The sequence below is a fragment of the Psittacula echo genome (genome assembly GCF_963264785.1).
Source record: "Psittacula echo genome assembly, chromosome: 6".
NCBI classification, from domain to species: Eukaryota; Metazoa; Chordata; class Aves; order Psittaciformes; family Psittacidae; genus Psittacula; species Psittacula echo.
In genome coordinates this window covers 11,642,342-11,653,456 of record NC_137743.1, presented here as the reverse complement: position 1 = coordinate 11,653,456, position 11,115 = coordinate 11,642,342, and the positions used below count along the sequence as shown (strand labels likewise).

Below are 11,115 nucleotides of genomic sequence, written 5' to 3'. Positions count from 1 at the left end.
ATAAGTGATTTCAGCACAGTATTTTAGTTCACTAGATATCGATTCACTTCTCTTTTGGAGCTAGTCAAGCTTTCAGATAGTATATTTACATTTACATGGTATTAAAGGACTCTCTGTGTGTAATAAGACCAATTAAAAACCTCTTAGAGCAATTTGTTGATTGGAGAAATTGTTGAAAGTGAGGAGGAAAATTATGTAATAAGTAGATGTCATCCTTAGCATAGAAACAGGAAGAGAGGGAGGAGAATATAGAATAATAGAAGGAAGGAAATTAGGCATGGTTTAACCTACAGATGAGAGTTAACAGTTTGGGTTCTGCTGCAGGAAGAAATGCAAACCTGAGTCAATGTATAGTGCATACCACATAGACACGCTAAACTGAATAAAATGTATATTCACCTCACAAGAAACAGAATAGTCTTGTGGAGCTGTTTGTTTTCATTAGGCAAATTGGCCTCTATATTTGTCTTTGAAGCTTTACAGCTTCAAAGACAAATACAGTGTTAGCCAGCATAGAGCAGCTAAATGCCGTTTAGACTTCACTGTCTGCTTCACCATGATTTGCTTTTGTGTATGAATGCATTTAACAGAGGTTATAAATTTATTTAGCGGCTGTTCCTGTAAAAACAAACCCTTTAAGAGCAGATTAAGTAATTTTTACTTTACAATTTTCTCTTTTTAAATGTTTTTTTCAGTAAGATAGACTTCCATTTGAGGTAACCAAGTGTGTCTGTAGTTCATTTGCTTGGGAACAAGACTCCGAGATGTTCCTTGGGCAGGAAGTGAACTGCCCATTGAGACAGCAGTGTTGTTCTCACGGGTAGTATAAGGATGTAGGCACACATGGAAGGGCTTTCCATACCTAAATAGTGCTGTGTTTAAGGTATGTGTAAAAGCTGGATGTAAGGTGCAGAAGAACTGGGTGCTCTAAGGTTTCAAAGGGTGGCTATGCGTTTAAGCCATTTAGGAATCCTGTATTTCTGGTTTTGTACTGTTGCTCACATGGTCAGGTTTGATCTTCCTTTTGCTTCATGCAGGCCTCACGAAATAGAGGACATGTGGCCAACTCATGCACATACCCATTGTTCAGACTTTGCTCAAGCTTGAGAGGAATAGTAACTGAGGTAAGATGCCTGGTATTCCTTTGGTGATCTGATGTAGGCAGTTATTGACACCTGTCATGGAAAAGCAAGGCTAGTTCGTGTCTTCCAGGAAGAGGATTTTTAGGGATTACATTGAGAGAGTGACTTAAGACCCATCAGGCTGATGTATTGGTAGGGGTTTTAGTCTGCCATTTGGAGTCCAACCCTGAGCACAGTTACCTACCTCTTGTCTTTGCTCCACATCGGCAGAGTGGGAATACCGTGGAGTGGAAGCTAACGTGCATAGAACTACTGCCGGACGCTCAGACTTCTCCGCTGAAGGATGTAATGAAAGGAGGGTGCTTGGTCGCTTATCTAAGTCATTTAGTTTATCCGTTGCTGCTTAAAATAGCCTCAAGCCAGCGTGACGCATGCTCTGCTCTGTTGTGGCCCACATAACATATGTTGATGTACAAGCTGTGAGCCCTCCATTCCTCTTCCCTAACACGGCCAGCAGATACTGCCTGCCTCCTTGCATGCTATTGCAGTCTGACCCTTGTGTTTGAACAGTGCAGGTGGAGTTGTGTGGTGTCATGGAGGAATTGATGGAGCCAGGAGCTTCTGAAACACACAAATTCAGAGAGCTTCAACGTACAGAAGAAGCGAATATACATCAGGTAAATCTGCGGCTGTAAATGAAACCTTGGGACGCTTCTACAGCCATGACTAATCCTGTGCGCACTGTGACTCAGCTAGTAAAGCATTTATCAAGAAAGGCCTCAGAGCACTCGGTGATAAACCAATAAATAAAAACATCTTGTTTTCTATAGCAAACAGAATTATGGAATCTAATTTCGTTGCCTGTTCCTTACCCCTTCAAAAATAAACCACCCAAACATTTATAGCCATGCAAGAGAGGGAGCATTGCTTATAGTAAACACACCCTTTGCCTTCAATTCACATGTGTGTGCCTCCTGATTCTTGCTCTGTCTCCAAGTTCAAAATCTTAAATATCTGAAACCTGATGGACTCCAAATTTTTCTGTAAAAAAGTGCTTTTGGTCTGCTTTGTGGTTTATGAACTGTGTGGTGATGGAACCAGATGTAACCCATCAGGTTTGTATTATTGGTAAGCTGTGCATGTTGACTGAAGGTAGATAGAAGAGATTGAAGGACACAGGTTTTTTGGATGGACTTGGTAAGAGAATTTAGAATAAGTACATTATTTATTGTTTGATTACCTCATAATAAAAACCCCTGCAGAATTCTAGGCTGAATCCAAACTTGACATCTAATTGATTCCAAAACACAAACCAAGGCACACAAATCCTATTGCAAATTCTGTAAGGCTGTGAGGCTTATTACACTTTTCAATATTTTATGATGTCATCATTTTTAATTGACCTTTGAAAAGAACATTTAAAAGACAAAAAAAGAGTTAGTAAAAAATCTAACAAAAATAACATTTTCAAGGTGGTTTTGCTGGGTTTTGTTCGGCTGAGTCAACCCATTAAATAAGTTCAGATCTTCTTTCTCCCTCTTTTCAGCTCAGGTTGCGGCATTTACTGCAAATTAGTATTTAAGGCTGCATCTTCTAGTTTAGAGTTGTTTTGTGGTTTATAAACTGCACCTGTCCTAAGATGTTTGTGCATGAAGTGCAGCAACCTCTACTCCAGATGAATGTAAAGGGAGTATTGCTGTCTGCATTACAGATCAGTGCAGCAGCTCTCATCTAAATGAAGATGCTTTTTTGCACCTTAAATATGTAGAATTGCCACCTCATGTAAGCTGCTGCTGCCAGACTGGGTATGTATATTACTTTGTATCCTGCTTGAGTCCAGCACCTTTCCTTCATATTTATTCTTTCATGACAAATTTTTCTTATATAAATACAATGTCTTCAGAAATTGGGCATGTCCAATGTTTTAGCCTGTTTTTTTCTCTGTCTTGTAACTGGCTTTGGGGAGTTTGTTCAAGAGAACTTCTAAACCAAATATGGCTCAAATATCCCATTTTTTCACTGTTTTAAATCAGAAATAGGCAAACATCAGCTGAGTCTGAAGGTTGTGTTTGGCTTTTGATGGCTGCTCTATAAACAGTATTTCACATGTTCTGTATTTGTCCTGGCTTTCTAGTTATGGGTAGTGTGACTGGATAGAAATAGCTTTATTTTATATGGTGATAAAATTGGTTGCTGTGAAAATATAACTACTTGAAGATATCTCAGTTACGCTTCTCACTTCTGTTGGAGATGCTGAATTAAGCTATTGGGCAGAATGTGATTAGTTGATCCTGGAAAACAAAACACTTCAAGGTGTCTGTTCGTTACTTAGAATATTTATCCTTAGGTCATCTGGATGATTCCAGCTGGAATACGTAGTAGGTAAAATTTTACAGTGGGAGCATTTGCTAAACCTAGAAGAGGCAGGCAAATCCCAGCCTGTATCTTTGTGAGCAGGGATGTGTGTGTAAAAACTGCATCAGTTTTCACAGACCATCGTATGGGCAACAATTGTTCAGAGGCCAAAGCATTAGCAGATTGAGTTACACCAAGGCTGTTCCTATGTAGTGCATGGGTATAATGGATAATGTATGGGTATGATTTCTTGGCTGCCACTGCAAGAGAGATATTGAGGTGCTGGAGCAGGTCCAAAGAAGAGCAGTGGAGCTGGTGGAGGGTTTGGAGCACAAGTCTGAAGAGGAATGACTGAGGGAGCTGAGGTTGTTTTGTCTGGAGAAGAGGAGGCTCAGGGGGGACCTTATTACTCACTACAACTAACTAAAAAGAGGATGGAGATAGGTGGGACTTGGTCTCTTCTCCCAGGTAACAAGCAATAGGACAAGAGGAATTGGCCTCAAGATGCGCCAGGGGAGGTTTAGATTGGATATTAGGAACAATTTCTTCACCATAAGGGTGATCAGGCATTGGAACAGGCTGCCCAGGGCAGTGATGGAATCACTGCCCCTGGAAGTGTTCAAAACCTGTGTAGACAAGGCCCTCATTGACATGGTTTAGCCTTGGTCTTGGCAGTCCTGGGGTAGTTATGACCTTACAGGTCTCTTCCAAGCTAGTGTTAATTCCATGACTCCCTATACACCTCTCTTGTGCTTCCTTAAAATGTCCAGCCTGAAGTCAGCCCAGTTCTGTCTAGCAAAACTACTCAAGCTCTTAGCTGATGCAGACTTCTTGGTGTAGATTTGTGTTGTCAGTGAAGTGCCCGCATGCTTGGTGTGAAAATGCCCTGGCAAATTAGAAATACTACTGCAGATCCATTTTAAAGACACTGACACATTTCACTGCGTAAAATTGACACATATTCAGTCAATGTAGCGTGTTTCAAAGCCAACAAAATGTAATTGTAGGCTCTTTCTCCTTTCTGAGATGTTCCTGCCAAGGAACCCAGCTGGGTGGGTTTTGGAAGATAGTGCTTTGACACTTCTGGGTCTCACCTAGAGTATGCCAGTCAGGTGGACACCTTGCTTGTCGGTTCTTCTCCCTACAGAGAGAACCGTGAATACAGACCCTCTACAGCAGGTCTGTATTCGCAGCTGCCCACTTTTCAGCTATGGTTTGTTACAAGAAAGGTAAGCTGGTAGATTTGGCTTAAAGTAAAATCCCTTTGGATAGAGAGGAGATTAATGGATACTTGAAAACTAACTGGTTTATTAGCATGAGAGGAAGAAAATGCTGTTTTCCCCCTTAGAACGTCATGTCATTCTCACTGTTTGCTTTTTGAATAGTGTGTCATATGCGAATGGCATCTGCCAAATACCAAGCAGGCGTTTGAATTATTTGTGTCATCATTCTCTATAGAATAAATGGAAGGGGCTGGAGTGAGTGCATGCAAGGCAGGCTTCATCCAGCAGCCTGTCACTTTGCAAAGCAGCTGTGAATTTAATGGGAATATAAATGAAAGCAGTTGATAATTAGGCTGCTGAGTGTTTTAGCATTATTATTGTTAATTTCTCAAAATCAATTAGGTAATCAAGAGAAGGCTATTGAGACACATATATTTTTGAAGTTTTTAATATCCTAAGCACGGTTCCAGATGGGTGCCAGGGTAGGTTACAGCTCCTGGTAGGAGCTGGATATCATATGGGACTCAAAGGTCCCATTGAGCTGAAAGGAAGGGGCCTGTATTGAGGAAGATGATATAGTGAAGCGTGATATTAATTTGTAATAATTGAGCTGTGAAGCTTAGTTAAGACTCTATTTTTTAGAACTGTACATAGTGTTAGAGTAGCTTCTCTACCAGGTGGCAGGTACAAATGTCTAAATGCAGATTTCTGACATCTACGGCTCATATATTGATTTAAGAGATCTTAGATTTAGGATTTATTAAGAAGTCTCATGCTAGCTAAACAGAAGATTGGACTGGGGCTTCCAACAGGTACAAAGGGGAACCAGCAGAAGAACTTTGTGGGTAGAAGAGCTCCTGGCACAGGGAGGAGCTGAGGCTTTCGAAATTTGTCAGATCTACCTCTCTGATGGTTGTGTTATTATTTTAGAACACTTATCAAAGCAAAGGAGCATATGAAAGGGAACAGATAAAGGAATACAGCCATTCCTCCATTTCTGCACTAACAGGTATACTAGATACAGTGTTTTTCAGTGACTTGGACTTAAAAGTTGTAAGACACAATGGCAGAAGGCATTCTATCATTGACAGATAGAGTCTGTTCTTACAGTATATGAGTAATTATTCTACTATCAAAACCTCTCTGTGCAGTCTAGACAAGATGAGACCTCTTGGTATAAATTAAACTTAAGACTAATCTATATCTGAGTTAAAAACCTTACATCAAAAAGAGTGTCTGAACTTGGCATAACTGATGGCAAATCAGCAGTTCTTTACACTCTGCTTGTTTTGCATTGGAATGTGAATTTCAGTTTTGAATTAGATTCTCACTTGATTTCCAAGCTTATATTGAATCACATGGCTTGCACATCTACATGTTAGTAATCAAAGTGAGCACTCAGGAAAACTTGGGATTCTTCAGTTCCAAAGGCACCACTTGTAGTCAGGGACTTCAGTCTTCTGCAAACACCATGCTGAATTTTCCCTTTGTTCCCGCCAAATCTAATCATGCCATACTTTGGTGATTTAGTGCTTTTTTATTACTGATGTGATTTTTACACCTGTTATAGTGGGCATGGGAGCAGCTGTGAAGCTTGATTTCATGGCAATTCAGTCTTACTTATGCCTGGAGACAGGCTGTTGCACGATGCTGGTTTCCCTCAGCCTTTTCCATTTATCCAGGCAGCCTGCACTGTCTTTCCCCAACTGCTGTCTGGACTGCAGAACTGCATTCCAGATTATGATCTGCTTCTATAACCTCCCTCCAAATCCGTCAGCCTTTTTTACAGTGTTCGTAATGAAATACTAACAATGACTTACATGGGAAATAGTTCTGCATTACAGCTGAATGTTGGGTCAGGTCAGCAAGTGTGTGCATGGCTGCCTGCGTGTCCTTCCTGGGCCACCACCGCAGGCATTCGCTTTTCCTAGACTGTGCAATACAGAGGTGGCTAAGAGCACTTACCGCTGTGAGGTTTGGATTATAGGAGGGAGATAACAGTTTGCTGCAGCACAATTTCAATTGACGAAGGGGAACAGGAGCCTTAATGGTGAGAAAGAATCTCCTGCCTCCTGCAGTGTACTTGGGAGGAGCAATCCCTCACTACCTTTGGTGTTGTTTCACTGTCTGGGATGAAACAATAGCATCTTGAAGTTCCAGATCAGGGACACTGGTTCTACAGCATTGCCTGAGATGAAAGAGAGTGTGTAAAAATGGAGATTAATTCTTTGAGATTAGGCTTGCTTCAGCTGTGAGTATAGCTCAAGTGTAGATCTAATGATAGATCTGACTTGGCATATGGATGTGGCACTGAGTGACAGCTCTATACCAAGCACTGTCCAGATGGCAAGCGCTTGTAAAGTTTTGCTCTTGTTCCTCTTAAACCTAGTTATTAGGATCTTTTGTATCCTCACATGATCAGGCATGAGAGCAAGTGCTGACCAACAGCAAGGTGAGGGGCAGAAGAGAAGTGTGGAGGCTCCACAAGTGGAGGAAAAGAGGCTGATTCTGTCTCTCTCGGGTGTCTGCCAGTAGTTGCTGTCTAAAGCAGGTTCCTGGAGTAGTTGATATTGGTCTGATGGTGGCACAGAGGAATCCCATCATGAGCAGGAGAAAGGAAGAGAGTGACACAGTGGCAGGGTGATGGGCAAAATGTAGATCGTGGTGAGAAGTGAGAAGAATGAGAAGCTGGGAGGGGCATAATGGAGTAATACAGAGCTTAGGAGAAGAATGAAGGGACAATGAGGCCAAGGAAGTAACCAATCTATCCAAAGCTCGTTCTGTGAGCAGCCGGTTATGGTTGGGTAGTAGCAGCACATCCATTTGGAGCTGAATATTGCCTCAGTCATTGTTTTCATAATCCTCTTTCTATTCTAATACTGCAAATTATGCAAATGTGCCAGGTGCATGCTGGGTGCAGGATGCTCTGCAGAATCTATGATGAGCATGCAAGGCTAATAGGCAGCTTTCATCCGAAGCACAGCTCTTCTGTGTGACTCACAGTACTGGCTGCTGTTGTAAAACCCAGTAGAGTCTGGGACCTGCCAGACTGTTTTGTTTCTCCAATGCTTACCTAATAGCTGAAGTAATCTCATAGGTTCTTCACATCCAGAACAGATACAGAAATGTGCCCAGCTGAAGAGCCAGGACCTGGTTTTCCTTTAATCATCTTCCACATCCCATGCCTGGCTTGATGTGGTAGGGAAGAGTACTGGTGCAAGGATGGCGATCCAGGAGGGTAATACCTTAGCTCTGCCACTGATGCCCTCTGGCAAGCCATGACAACTTGCTCAACTAGTTGTACAGTGGGATTGTCCTCTACTGTAGTGGTTTCCTTTCCATCAGTGGGTAATTATTAGCCCTAAGAGCATAACAAAACCATAACACCTCAGATGTTACTTGCTGGTAGCATGACAGATGCTGTTACTGTTGTGGTAATCAGCATGTCATGTAGGGGTGGTGCTAGCTCTCTAAAATTAGAACTGAAGGCTGAGCCTGAAGTACAAACATTGTTATTATGTGACTTGCTTGGTTCTGGCTTTTAGTTAACAGTTGTCCCATCAGAGTAAGGGTAATGCCTGGCAGATGAAGTGCAGTGATTTCAGTGAACTCTGCACGCAGGTGACTCATGTGTTGCTCTGTTTGCTTTTTTCACAGTTTAATTCATTGTAAAAGACCAGCTGCTATCCCAAAACATATGCTGGGGAAAGAAACATGAAAGTGCAACGGTACAAAAGTCTTCCATTTGGATTGTTTCGAACTGTTCACTCCCAGGAACTCCTGCTGCTTTGGTTTAGAGAGTTGCCTTTTCCTCTACCTCCAAACTGATTCACCCTCACCTGTGATGAGAGTCATTCACCTTCTCCATCTTTCTTTTTCTTGGTTCTCAGTGAGTAACTGCAGTGTTTCTTTGGTTAATTAAAGTTTACTGCAGGAGGAGCAGGAGTGGGTTGAGAGCACTGATGAAGAGATGACTAACAAAGTAATAGGCATGTGATTAAAGTGTGGGCTGACAGGCACAGATTAGCCCTCCCTGGGCTCTGCTTTTATCTTAGCTCTATGTTTTGAAATAATTCTATGTAATAATATATAGAATTTCTATCCCATCTAGCTTATCACATTCGAGCAAACTAGACAAAATGACTCAATTTCAAATGGCTCTGATTCAGCTCGGCCTGGAGCCACTCCTTGCAATGTGAAGTTAGGTGACTGACTCCTCTTTTGTTTCTTCCCAATTCTTGCCCTGTGGGAAGTATAAGTGAGGGAGAGAGTTGGTCAGAGTCGAAAACGAAGGTGGCATTGTAAAGCCTCGTGAGATGCATTAGTGACAATCACATTGCAAAGCTCTGAACTGGCAGCTGCTGAGGAATGGGGAGGATGTGGAGTGGTGGATAAATCACGAAGAGAACAATAGGTCTTCTCCCACAGGGAAAGACTCAACATACACTTGCACAGAAAGTTGTTTGTTTGCTCCCTGTGGTGGTTCTACAGGGTTTTCACCCTGCAAAAAATAGCTTTTATTTTTAAGTGGGAAATCTTGTTGGGTTAGTGACACCTGACTGATGCAAGAGGACAGAAAGACCTGCCTTAAACACATCATATTAACACTTCCTCTTGCTACTCATATCCTTTTCCCCCTCTGTAATTCTAACATCCCATGAGTCTCATAGTGAGGCATCAGCCCAGCTGCTGTGCAGTTAACAAAAACAGTGATTTGAAGGAAGCACCAACTTGCAGAGAGAATAATGAGATGTCCACCTCCCGCCAAACTCCTCCATCTGCTGTTATGGCCACAGTGAGGACAGTGTCTGGAAGCTAGATGAGCAAGCATGCAAGCTGAAGGTAATTGACACGGCAGGGAAGGGAAAGAGAGTCCTATGGAGAGGTGGTGTCCATAGCACACCAATGACAGAGAGGCTTCTTCAGTGGCAGCTGCCGTAAAGTGCCGTGCTGAGGTACTCACCCATTGGAGAGCACAAACAACAGCATCCAAGTTGCCTGACCAGCTGCTGCATCAGGACTCTACATGAAATACAGATGTGGTGATCAAGAAAGGGAACTTAAATCACAGGATTGGTTATTCATGGATTATTTGTGGAATCGTAGAATAAGGAAATAGAAAGAAGGGGAAAAGGAAAGTCCAGGTTCCTGGAGAATTCAATAACATTTTAGTATGTTGTTTTTCTCTGGGCATAACTCACAGTAGCCCAGTACTGCCCATTCTCAGGAGCTTTCTGCCAGAAGGTGCAAAGTTGCCACTTCCACCTGCTGGGGATGTTGGGGAACCATCAGGAGACTGTCAGTGCCCTGCCATCGTACTCAACGGTAGTAAAATAACTTGGATAACTCTTATCAAGGAATGGATAGTACTTCTGAGTAACTCATTTGTAATCACTGCTTAAGACAGCTGTGACAATCTGCATTTCTTTGTTGAGTGAGTGTATATCAAACTAGTCTTAACAGATTGGTATTTTCTTCTTGCAGGGTAGAATTGGTTTATCTCTTTGATTTTAAAATGTTCTTTTAAAGGAGTTCATTTGTCATCTACTTAAAGCTGTCAATTGAATGTTTGTTTTAGAAGAACTTACAAGTTAAAGTAGTGTCTTCATCAGGTTTCTTGGCACAGTGCTTAATGATGCTTTCTTTAAAGCCAAGACAAATCAAAAACCCCATGGATGCATTCTTTATAACATAAAGTGAGGAAGAGATAGATGCTTCATGCCATGATGAGGAATGGGCAAGCTTGCATGTTAGCGAAACAATATCTACAATTTGCTAAGTTAATTGTTGTATCTATACAGAAAAACGAAGTCCCAAAACACAAGGTCTGCAAAAGTCATTCTTGAGATAGAAATGATCCTTAAAGTGCACCAGACAGCCAACAGTAATCTTAGGAGTGTCGTGTTCAGTTCAGCGTGAAGCCCTTGAAACTGGTGTAACTGCAACCTAAGCCTCCCCCTTCTCCTGTTTCAATTCCTGTTTATTTAAGTACGGGATTTAAGGAAAATGACTGTTAAAAACTGGTTCAGCACCATGAAGCCCTTCTCTTAGCATGATAGAATAGTTTGGGCTGGAAGGGAACTTTGAAGGTCATCTAGTCAGACCCCCATATCTTCTTTATCTTGATAGAAATTGGAGCCTGAATGTGAGTCGAGGGTTGAATGTGAGTCAAGGGTGGGAGGGGATTTGGACTGGCTCTGTGCCCCCTGGTTCTTGACCAGGCGTAGGGAGGGAGTAGCCCAAGGTTTTAGACATCCAGAAATAAGGGACAACAGCCTGTTGTGGGCTGCTGTCTGAAAAAGTCTATCTAAATGCCTGTGAAATTAGTTAGACTGTCTGCGCTGGTTTGTTGGTGGGTTGTTTTTACTCCCTAGGCTGATTTCAAGACCATCAGTGGCACTCTTACTTCGATCTGGAAGCCGGATGAGTGTTTAAAAAAGAAAAAGAAGAAAAGA

The 11,115-nt window shown here is 42.0% G+C and overlaps 1 long non-coding RNA gene across 8 annotated transcripts in view; it reads left to right on the top strand.

Annotated features, from left to right (window-relative positions):
- The window catches only part of LOC308222514, a 64,664-nt gene that overhangs the window by 9,395 nt on the left and 44,154 nt on the right, over positions 1-11,115 (top strand). For 4 of the 8 annotated variants that reach the window (XR_013957152.1, XR_013957153.1, XR_013957157.1 and 1 more), the window contains exons 2-3: positions 1,038-1,124; positions 1,658-1,759. This is a non-coding gene — a long non-coding RNA (uncharacterized lncRNA). Of the gene's footprint in view, positions 1-1,037; positions 1,125-1,652; positions 1,760-8,317; positions 8,522-11,115 lie in introns of those variants that run through there. The other 4 variants (XR_013957154.1, XR_013957155.1, XR_013957156.1 and 1 more) reach the window with 2 other exon arrangements.